The sequence below is a fragment of the Enhydra lutris genome, unplaced genomic scaffold (genome assembly GCF_002288905.1).
Source record: "Enhydra lutris kenyoni isolate GAN:26980312 unplaced genomic scaffold, ASM228890v2 scaffoldscaffold18, whole genome shotgun sequence".
NCBI lineage: Eukaryota > Metazoa > Chordata > Mammalia > Carnivora > Mustelidae > Enhydra > Enhydra lutris.
Window position 1 is genome coordinate 27,121,695 of NW_019154102.1, and position 11,662 is coordinate 27,133,356.

The window sequence follows — 11,662 nt, forward strand, 5'->3', positions numbered from 1 at the left end:
TCATGGCAGGACCAACATCAAGAGCCACAAGGAATGAATTAGGTTCATGGTTTAGGTTCAAAGCAGAGGACACTAATGAAGGTGGGTATTGCTTTCAGGTCAGGTCTTGGGAAACTGCTTGATGTAAACCAGAAAAGTATTGATTATAAGGACTCAAGGGAGAAATTGTAGAAGAGGAACCAGATTTTTGTGATTGAGTCTAACTTATTGATCCCATTGGACTTGTTGATCCCAAACTTGTTAAGTCCTGATTCTCTTCTCGCTAGCTGGACAATCTTGGGCAAATCACTTCTTAATGTGCTTTACTTTCCTTTTAGGTTGCCTGGATGATAGTCACAATATTAGCAAAATTAACAAAAACAGTATCCAAAGATATATATCCATTGACTATGTGCTAAACACTATTTTATTTTATTTAAAAAGTTAGGCAGTTGTAAGAGCTTTACAATTCTGATTAATTTTGATTTTATGAAGTAGAACTGGAAATTTGAAAAGTAGTGGTATCAAGAGGTAACTGAGCATTTTTCCATTTTGAGACAAGTATCCTAGCCTAACCATTATTCGATTGTCACAATTAAGTCCTTCCTATATAGATATACTATGTTTGCCAGATTCAAGAGCTTTCAGGATCCAAGAAGATAATAAAAATTTGTGAGGTAAATGCATATAGGACTATAGGGATTTAGGAAATAATATCTGGTCATGCCTAGTCTGACAAGCATTCTTATTCAAATAAATTTAAATGAATATAGTAATTAGGCAAAAATAAATCTATACACCAAAGCATCAAATTTTTTATTTGATCTAAATCTGCTTATCTGTTATTTATCTATGTAAGTCTATTAGTTAATTTCCTTGTAAATCTCTGTAAAGGATTCTTCTGATGACCCATTCAGACTCCTTTTATATTGATGCCATCAGTGTAACTTAACAAACCTTGTTAGTGTAAACTACTAAAGGCTTCTACTAGCTTCCTATTCCAAAGAAATGTCCTCAGGCAAACATGAGCTATGGTGCAGAGATAATGAGTGAATGATTGACAAAAGACTCACCCTTTTTGGCTCAAAGAGAGGACTAACTCTAAAAGCCTATAGTCCTGTTCCAGAGCTTCCCTTTAAGATCAGGATGAAGCAAGTCTCCACCTGAGAACTACATACTTGCTCAGCTTTTTACCACCTTACATTGGTCCCATTACTCCCCTTCTCTAGGAAACACTCCTTTGGCAACTTGAACAGAATCCACATCTCAGGCCCTTGTAAGTGATCTAACTAAAGACAACATGGTATTTTCCTCAGAGAATATACATTCTTTCTATTATGGAGACCATGCATGTAAATAAAATACCTCTAAAATTAAAACAAATCTAAAACAGATTATCTGCATACTCAGTTAAAAAAAAAAAACAAACTTTAGAGGTAAAAAGTTAATCATAATAGGTTACGTTAAAACTGAAGGGATAACACTACCTTCCTTTCCTACTTCGAAAATAAATCATGGGATTGTGAAATATTATTTTAGTCTAAACTTGAAATTGAGATTCTTACAAAAATTCATTCTACGAAATGAAGTAATCCATAAAACATATCAATGATCATAAAAGAAATTGTGGAGGAACAAAATGCACAGAAATGTTAAATATGAAAAAAAGAATAAAAAGTTTAGAGAAAATTATGTTCATAAAGACAATGAATCTCATAACTGATAAAGACTTCTAGTCCACCTATAATTCCCTCCAGAGTGTTTCAAACTACATTAATTCTTAATAAATATAAATAACTATTATACTGACAATTCTCACTTCGAAGGCAAATATTAGAATACCTGTCACATTTTGAATAATGTTTTATTGCTGTAATGTACAGAGATAAGATTAGGTGGTAAATCGATTTCTCAGTGTACTTACTGAAATTTTAAATTCTTTCCTACTCATATATCCCACAGGAGTGTGACTAAAATAATCTTGCTTTATAGAGACAGTCTATAAAGCATTTAATGTATACTGTCTTTAGAAGGAATCTCTAATATCTCTAATTTGTTATATATATATATCATATATGATATATATAGCATATTTTTCTTATGAATGATGTACTTGATTAAAAAAAGTGGGATTGTGTGTGTAAAAAATTAAAATTAAAAAATTTAATAACATAAAATGGGAAGGCAAATGTAGAATCTCTATATCCAGATATTTTGCAAGGTAATTTTATATTTATTCACCTTACTGTTGATTTGACTTTGTCAAAAGTAGAGTCAGATACTTAATTGAAAGATTTAAAACAAAATATTTAGCCTGAGGGTCAGAAATACCTATGTACCTGTCTTAACTTTCTAACAGGGAAAAAAACTGTATTGAACTAAATAAGGAGAAAGTATAAATTTTACTTCCTAGATATAAAAAAAACCTGGGGTACAGATTTGGAAGTGTCAAGAAAAATGATAAAAGCTGAAATGGAACTAGTTCACATAATTTAACTTTATTGTTGTTGTTGTTTTTTTCTCTGTGTGTGGGGGGGGGTTAGAGAAAGGAAACTCCAGTGTAAATTGGTTACTTTCCCCCATAAGTAGAGAGTTTATTAGGCAGTGATTATCACTTATTCTCCATTTCCATGTAGAAGTTTTAAATGAACATGAGAGGCAATTACATTGGGTACATTTATGAAGTTCTTAATGCCTGCCTTTACAGTTAAAATGTTACGATAGCATCTCCAAAAGAGAATAGACTATACACCCTACTAGAAAAAAAATGTCTACCAGCATACTGCAGTTGAACAAGATGGATTCTCAAAACTTTTTTACCTCAAGATTTTATATATGCATATTTTCCACAGAAATTACAGCAGAATGAACTGCATTAAGAACTGTATCCACAGAGGACACAAGCAGGCAGTTTGCCACAGGCTCTTACTTCCACATCTCTAACAGTCATTATCTTTCTTGACCCTTTAATTTGAAAAAAAAAAAAAAGAAAGAAAAAAGAAAAAGAAAAACTTAACTTTTTACTGTGTCTCTGTAATACCCAGTTTTTGTGCCATCTTAGTAGACAGGAAACCCCCATATATGAACTCCCTTTTAATCCAGGGTAGCTAGCCATAAAAATCAGTGTGTTCTGTACTTGGTTATGAAGCTGTCAATAGAATCCCTTGTTGATTCATGATCTTTTTTTTTTTTTTCATTCACTTCATACATTGGTCTTTTCATTAAAATTCAGCATTAAGATAAAGTTATTGTTTGTAGTGAAAGTTTGTAGTGAAGAGTGGAGGAGTGAAAGGAAAAGCATTTTCATAAATCAACAATGATCCATGGGCAATCTTATGGAAATCTCCCTCCCACAACATGTTGATTTGAGTCTCAGATGAAATTGTGCAGGAGTAAATTATTCAACTTGAGAAAAACAAGTTTATTCTGATAAAAGAAAAAAATAGTAAAATGGAAAGGAAATAAGTTTAAGAATACTATATGTGGCAAAAATATTTTTTTCTAATTGCCTCAAAATAAAAAATGTTTTATATTACATTAATTGCCTCAAGAATTATTCATGATGTCTCTTGTCTGTTGGGTTATTCTTGTCTTATGCAAAAATATAACATCTCTTTCAGTGGTTCTTAGACAGTGTATGGAATGGGTACATATACTGGGGGACCTTCAGCAATCCCAAAATAATACTCTTCTGATCTACCCTCTAAATGGCTGAAGTCCCCTGATCTAACAGAGGATGGATAGGGTAGCTTAATACTGAAATTGAAACAGAAGTTCCTAATCTGGAGCCTCCTAGACAAATGTGGGCCACCAATGCTTTTGAAATCTATGATGTCAATTATATAGCATATATATGTTAGTATGATGCCAGTTAGTATGATGTCAGTTAATTAGCAATAGACTCTTAAAAAAAAAAAGGCCCTAATTTGTAGTGTTTGCAATTTTCTGTGGTGTAAATATTCCCAACAATGTTGATTCCAGACTAACAGTATATCACTGAACACTGGAGGGAATATGTGCAGTAGCACACTATTGTATTTTATTTATAACATACGGAAACCATAGAGTATATAACCTCAAGAGTATAGATAATATTAAATTATAAGTTTGAGTTTTTTTAATGATTCACCTCTTAAAAAATAATTAAAATGTACATCTATGCAATTTAACTTTTAACAATCAGTTTTAAAATTTCTGAAAATTAAGAAATTGGTTCCCATGAGCCAGGATGAGTTCGTTCCAGCACACTCTCATATATATGTATACACATACATGCACACACACATATACATATGTCTAATCCAAGATGCTCTATTATAGACAAATTGTAGTAATTAGCCATACATCTAAAGTCTATAATATCAACTACTTTAGGGATAATCTGGTGACCAAGATTTAAAAAAAAAAAAAAATGGGTCAATACAAAATAGTATTTGCTTTGAGAGCCTTTCTTGAGAGCTTAGTGGATTGTCTTACAGCACCTACCAAGACACAGAGAACTAAAGTTCCAAATCTCCAGTGCTTGTTGCCACCTGAAACTAAATTTAGGATACCTGAGTATATATGAGATAAATAATACTCTTAATTCTTAGATGATCCTTCTGTCCCAAATTCCCAGCCTAGGGTTCTATTTTGGTGTGCTGTGGTAAAACTCTTGGCAAGTGTCCTTTTAAGCCAATCATTTTTTTTTTTTTCTATGAAACAAATTCCTCCTTGTTTGTTTCCTTCCCACTTGGACTTCTACCTTGAAATGCCCATGTGAAGAAAAGGATTTCCTAAGTAAATGACATAACATTACATAGTAAGAAGAAGGAAGAAATTTTGCCTCCATTTTCTTTTTCTTAAATGAAGACTCCATCTGAAGGTACAATGACTCTGTGACCTGAATGTCACTTATGAAGTTAAATTTAAGGAAGGAAAATGGCATAAAAATAAAGCTCTTAATTTTTTCTTCATTATATATGTTTAGCAAGGTAAGGATCAGAAAAGCGAAGTAACTAGTCCAAGATTAAATAAAATATAATAAACGTCAATGTCAGCTCTAAAGCTCATCCTTCCATCATTTCCTCTTAACTTAGTTCTGTAATAAGTCTCAAAATTAAATGAGCACTGAGAGTTTTAACTGTACCAACTCGAAATATTAGCCTCCAAATACTCCTCGATTTCAGAGGCTCATTGAAATCTCAAAGAAACTGCAGTTAGTTTTCAAGGGAGAAACAATATGGGAAAAGACCAATGATATGAAATGATGCTAATGATAAATAAAATAATTAAGATGAATTCATTGAGCAAAAATATCAGGCAATTTAACAATTGTTCATAATATTTCCATTATTCCATTATCTAATTCAATCAAAATTGTGCAAATTAGATGTAGAGACACAGTCTAAGACGGTCTTTTCAAAAGTTTTAGAACATGGTCTAGAGTGGGTAAAAAAAAAAAAAAAACAACTTTATGTCATGACAGAGCGCACACACACACACACACACACACACACTAAAAGCAAGCAAGCAGGCAAACAAGCAAACAGAAGTGTTACAAAGCAATGCTTACTCTTGTTAGGTGAAACTTCCTCTTTTTGATCTATTCTATTTAATTCATTTGACAATACTGTTATGACCCACTAAATTGGCTTCATGCCTACTAAAAGATTACAACCCACAATTTGAAAATTATTTATGTAAGGTATTCTTCCTTTGGTAGTATACTTCTTAGCTTTGGTAAAATTTTCTACCCTATCTCTTATGTCATTTCACCAAATCACAGAGAAAGAGATGAAGAATTTCTACAAATTACCTAGTGTCAGGGGCATCTGGGTGGCTCAGTGGGTTAAGCCTCTGCCTTCAGCTCAGGTCATGATCTGAGGGTCCTGGAATCAAGCCCAGTGTCGGGCTCTTTGCTCAGCAGGGAGCCTGCTTCCCCCCTCTCTCTGCCTGCCTCTCTGCCTACTTGTGATCTCTCTGTCAAATAAATAAATAAAATCTTTAAAAAAAAATTACCTAGTGTCAGTTCTGTTTCTTCATTCACATCTACCATATCATATTATTTGCTTATATTCTTCCTAAGCAATCACTAAATTAATTCTAATTTTTGGTAGGTTTTATTGATATGCTTTCTTTGTTTTATTGGGCATAAATGTTACTTTGAATCTCACTTTCTCATCCTTGATCTGGATTCTGGGGTCCCATACAAATCTTTTCCTTTCCTGCAGGACACCATAAATATTTGAAGAAGTCTTTCCTATGTCACCTTATTTATTTCTTCAAGAATATAAACACCCAGTCATTTAATATCCTGCATATGACACAGACTTGAGTATCTGCATTCTCCTCGCCAATCCTTCTGGAGTTCACTCTAACTCATTTATGTTCCAGTTAAAGGACTTTGCACAGAACTGAACACCATTCTGAAGGGTTGTCTCTCACTAACTCCCTTTTACTTTAACTCTCCTAAGATCCAAACCATTTATTCATATATTCCTTTCATATCCTCTTCATCTACTTCCTTTTTTACGTGTGAAAAATTTATTATGAGACATAAAATGCAGACTTCAACTATGAATTTAGAATTGGTCTTCGAAGTTATTTTCACATACTGCATGCAAAAAGAATCCCTAGCTCACAGTTGTTAGATCATGTCAGCCAACATCCATTCTTTCTCCAAAACACATGACTCAATAAGATCTCTTTATAACAGACCTGCTTAGATTGTCTTTGGTATTTTTTTTTATGTTGAAAGCTAAAACTAGTAAAGAATCATTGTCTGTTAATTGAACTTTTTGTGTAGCTGAAAAACCTAGTTTAGTGACCCCCAATATTCTTCTCTCCTTAAAAAAAAAAAAAAAATAGAAACTCTCATCTACTTAGTGACTCTAGTTTTGGGTTAAAAAGAGTTTGGACAAAATGGATCTATTGGGGTAGAATGGTGCTATGGGGAAAATTGAGTTGATATAGGTCATTATAAGAATTTAAAAAATTAAGATGATATTAGCTTAGAAAGACTAATCAAATTTTAGTGAGTGAAAAGTAGACATGAATTGTATCACATTTTTTCCCCATTCATTGAACACCTATTTTTAGAGTATTTAATTGTGTGGGGTTTTTGTTGTTGTTGTTGTTTTTCATTTCAGCCAAACTGTTTTTTATATTAGAACTTACTTAGTATTGGAGGACTAAAGGATATCACCATTTTCAGATAACTCTCTCCTATTCTGAAGCCTTATTTTATTAATACATACTTTCCTGAGGTCACCATTATGTTATTCTTTTTCTAGGAAGTGAATTTTAACTTGAGATGGCTTGAAACAGTTTCTTCTTTCTACTAGCCAAATTAGCTAAAAAATTAGCTACAAGATTGTACCATCCCAATTCTTTTTCCAAACTCATTTTTTTCCAACTCTCAGTTTCATATGCAATAATTTAAATGTCAGGAGTTATTGGGTCCAAACAGAACAACTAATGGTCACTTTCTTTTATGTCTTTCCTGATGTGAGAATAGAAGTATCCCCTTGTTTAATCAAAGTTATTAAAGCAACTTCAGAGGTGGTCTTTCAGTTTAAATCCCATGTCTCTTCCCTTGTCATCGCTTCTTTTCTCAAATCCCTAACATCCCTATATCATGGTCAGATTCTGATATTAACCTACCAAATTTTGAGCTCTGAAAATTCTTTTCCTTTTTTTTTTTAAAGATTTTATTCATTGATTTGAGAGAGAAAAAGAAAGAACAAGTGAGAGCATGAGCAGAGGAGTGAGGGAGAGGGAAGAGGCAGAGGGGAGACGCAGAAGCAGACTCCCTGGGGAGTAGGGAGCCCAGTATGGGGCTTATCCCAGGACCTTGGGACTGTGACCTGAGCCGAAGGCAAATGCTTAACCAACTGAGCCATCCAGGTGTCCCATTTCTTTTCCTTTTTAATAGCTCATCACATCACAATCCTAGTCTGCAGTATTATTTATCCCTCTCTTTTTCTCTCTCTCCCTTTCATTGATACTGTTCTTTTGAGAGATGGTTGAAGAATGAACCAGAGGATATAACTTACTGATCTCCTATCCTGGAACTACCAAAATCCACTAATTGACCAAAGACACTTTAGCTCTATGGTTCTCTTCCAAGAATGCAGTGACTCTGGGATAGAGCATAAAATACTCTCTCTATCTATATGAAGTATGTAAAAGTAATTCAAACAGAAAAATTGAAAGACTATTCACAACACTATTTAAAAGAATCCCTGCACATAAAAGTTAAATTCTAGCCAGTGAATACTTATTATACAAAGGACCATGATTCTTAGATATACATGGGGGACCTGGGTGACTTAGTTGGTTGAGCACCCCTCTCTTGATTTTGGCTCAGGTCATGATCTCTGGGTCACTGGATTGAGCCCTGTGTGGGGTTCCACGCTCAGTGCAGAGTTTACTTGAGATTCTCTCCCTCTTGCTAATGCCTCTCCCCCCTCTCGCAGTCTCTCTTGCTTTTTTTCTCTCAAATAAGTAAATAAAATCTCGAAAAAGATTATCTACAATAATTTGATCTCATACCCATTTAATGTAATTAATACTGTCACTGGTATTCTGCCTCACAGACTACATTTGCCTGGTACTTCTGTGTATTCTCTTTTAAATTAGATTAATTAAATTAAATTAAATTAGATCTAATTAGATAAATGAGAGGTACTAGCAAGAGACTGGACAACAGGAATTTCATGCCCTCACGCTCTCTGTTTTGGGCTGAATCTCTCACATTGTCTACTTTTTCATTGTGGTTTAAATCCTCCATGAACAGCCCTTCCTTTCATGGACATGGCTCCCGTTGGAAGTCCCCACTATTGTTTCAACTCCTTCCAAGCCAAGACTTCAGATTCTGGAAATATCTTTTTTTCTTTCTCTTCTACCTCTGGAAAGGTAAGATCAAATATTGTTAATCTTGAAGCACTTTCCCACCTTTTTGGGATGTTGATCTCATAAGAATTGTACTTACTAGTTTCATTTATTTTACATATTGAACTAATCAGAGTGGGATTTATTTTCCTGACCTGACCTAGACTAATACAATTTGAAGGGCCTATGTATACCTGAGTGAATCTATGTGGGCTGCTGGGTTTCAACTTCAGTGAGATTCCTTGGCAAATTACTCTGGAGTGATAGGAAGAAGGATCTTTCTCCACTTATTTCCATTCCCCTAGCAGGAACTACACAAATTTCCATTTATTTAATAAGACTATTACAGTTTATCACAGATCTTATACCAAAATCTCTTATGTTAGCAGCTAAATGCAGACTCTTAAAATAACAATCAGAGGATGAGATCATTGGGTCCTATCCTTGACTAAAATAGGTCTGACTTTATGACTGATATATCTGTAGCTTAGCATTGTAATAGTAAGGAAAGAGTTTGTCCTCACTGCCTAATTTCTTGCCTATGACATCAGGAAGATGTCTGTTAAAAGACTTTTGAATGTAACTAATTGAGGTGTATAGGTACTTTGGAAATAAAGTGTTAAAGAAATTTAACAGATATATGATTAGATGTCCATAAGAAAAGTTCTAAAAAAAAAAAAAAAATGTTCTTGGGACACCTGGGTGGCCCAGTCAGTTAAACATCTGCCTTCAGCTCAGATCATAATCCCAGGGTCTGGGATGTAGTCCCACATCAGGGTCCTTGCTCAGCGAGGAGCCTGCTTCTCCCTTTGCCTGTGCTCCCCCAATTGTGTGTGCGTGCAATCTCTCTCTCTCTCTGACAAATAAATAAAAATAAAATCTTAAAAAAAAAAGTTCTTGACCTGAAAACTATTCCTATTCTGATTAGTCCTTCTAAAGAAAAAAAAAAAAAATTTTATAGCTTACACAATTTTTTTCACACAATATTATTAAAAAGATAACATTGGCAAGTCTCATTTTGTAATCTGTCTTTCTGCATAATGATTTTTAACTTTCTTAAATTTTATATCTGTATTATTCAATGCCACTTTTCAAGTTCCATTAAAATTCAAGAGATTTATTCATTAATTTTTTAAATGCATATAATTTAACACTCAAAGTTCTGCCTATCAGACCAAAGTAGGTTTAAAATACATAGACCCAATGAGGGGAATTCAATTCTTTCCTAAGAATGATTTCATTGGCCAGTACACCAAAATTTTCATCAGGATTTAAGTATGTGAACTAAATCTAGTGTGTTTTACTTAGTATGGTACTTACTAATTGGTAGATATCTCAACTGAATTTTATACAGAAACATTTCACACAAATTAATAATTCAAAATATATGTATATAAACCTCTGATGCAATGCCCTAATCCTTATACCAGCTGAGCAGACACATATATTAAAGAATGCAGACCCTTTAAATGCCCACAATTACACCAACTTCTACAAAGGTACTCCTAAGTATGTCTTGGCAATTCAAATGTATTACAGTGAAATTCAGTTGAACTCTCTCTGTGCTGATATGGGAAAACCTTGATCATGTGCTGTATCTCTGGGCCAAGTTGGCATTTCGGGACTGATTTTGGTCCACCTTAGCACTCTATATGTTGGTAAAAAAGGAAACAACAGTTTGGGGGTGGAATATAGGAAATTGAATCAAGGACATCAATGATTTTATTGTTGTTGTTTTCTGGCTGGAACCAGCCTTGTCTGCTCTGGGCTCCAGCAGGCCTGACTGACCACAGGTCGAGTCTCCAGAGTCTCCCAAGGACACTAATGATTTTTGAGGCTTACAAGAACCTTCCTTTTATTTCCTGCTTTTGACTTTAATATCCCACATTGCCAAATAGCTAAAGAAATACATGTGAGGTTTCTTATCCTAGCTAACACCCCCTTTCCTAGAGATTGTTAGCTTCCAGTGGCCCTTATTTCTTGATTCTTACATACCCCTCTCTTCTGACACCTGTACACCATGACACCAGATCATTACCAAACTGTTTTGATGTCAGTGCCATCCTCTGCCAACCACTTTGTCCTGGAAGCAATAGTCTGTACTGTGCTCTGTCAACTTTTCCAGCCATAGTCCAGTTTTGCTATCATTAAGACAGTATAAATTATAAATTATAAATTATATAAAGTATAATTATATATAATTATTATTTATATAATTATAAATTATAAATTATAAATTATATAAAGTATAATTATATATAATTATAAAATTATATAAAGTATAATTATAAATTATATATATTAGAAATATACTAAGCCTTTAAGTGAAATTTAAGCCTTTACTTAAAATTTGTTAAGTAAAACCATGCAAACTAAAATTTTCATTATTATTACCAAATAGATGAAATACAGAGCCTAACGTAACCATCTACAACTACTGATTTTGCTTTGAAAAGGAATTCTTACTTAAAAAATTAAATTGGCTACTGTTTCCAAGCAGCAGATGAGTAGGTTTGGATCTAATTTTCTGCTACTGCTGAGTTTCATCTCACAATGTCCTAATTTACCTCTTCACTCTCTCCTTGCATTGTGTCTTTCAGATTCACCATGACAACTGTTCTTCTATTCACTTCTTCTATAGTTTCTTTTATCTCATAATTTGGAATCCCCTTTGCTTTGCCTAATCATGTTTTCATCCTCAGAGGAAAAGTTATGTATTTAACCTTATGTATCCCTTTGATTCTTAGAAATACCGTGAGGACTTCAATTTCCAAAAAAAATGTCGATGATTTTTATTTTAGTTTCTGAA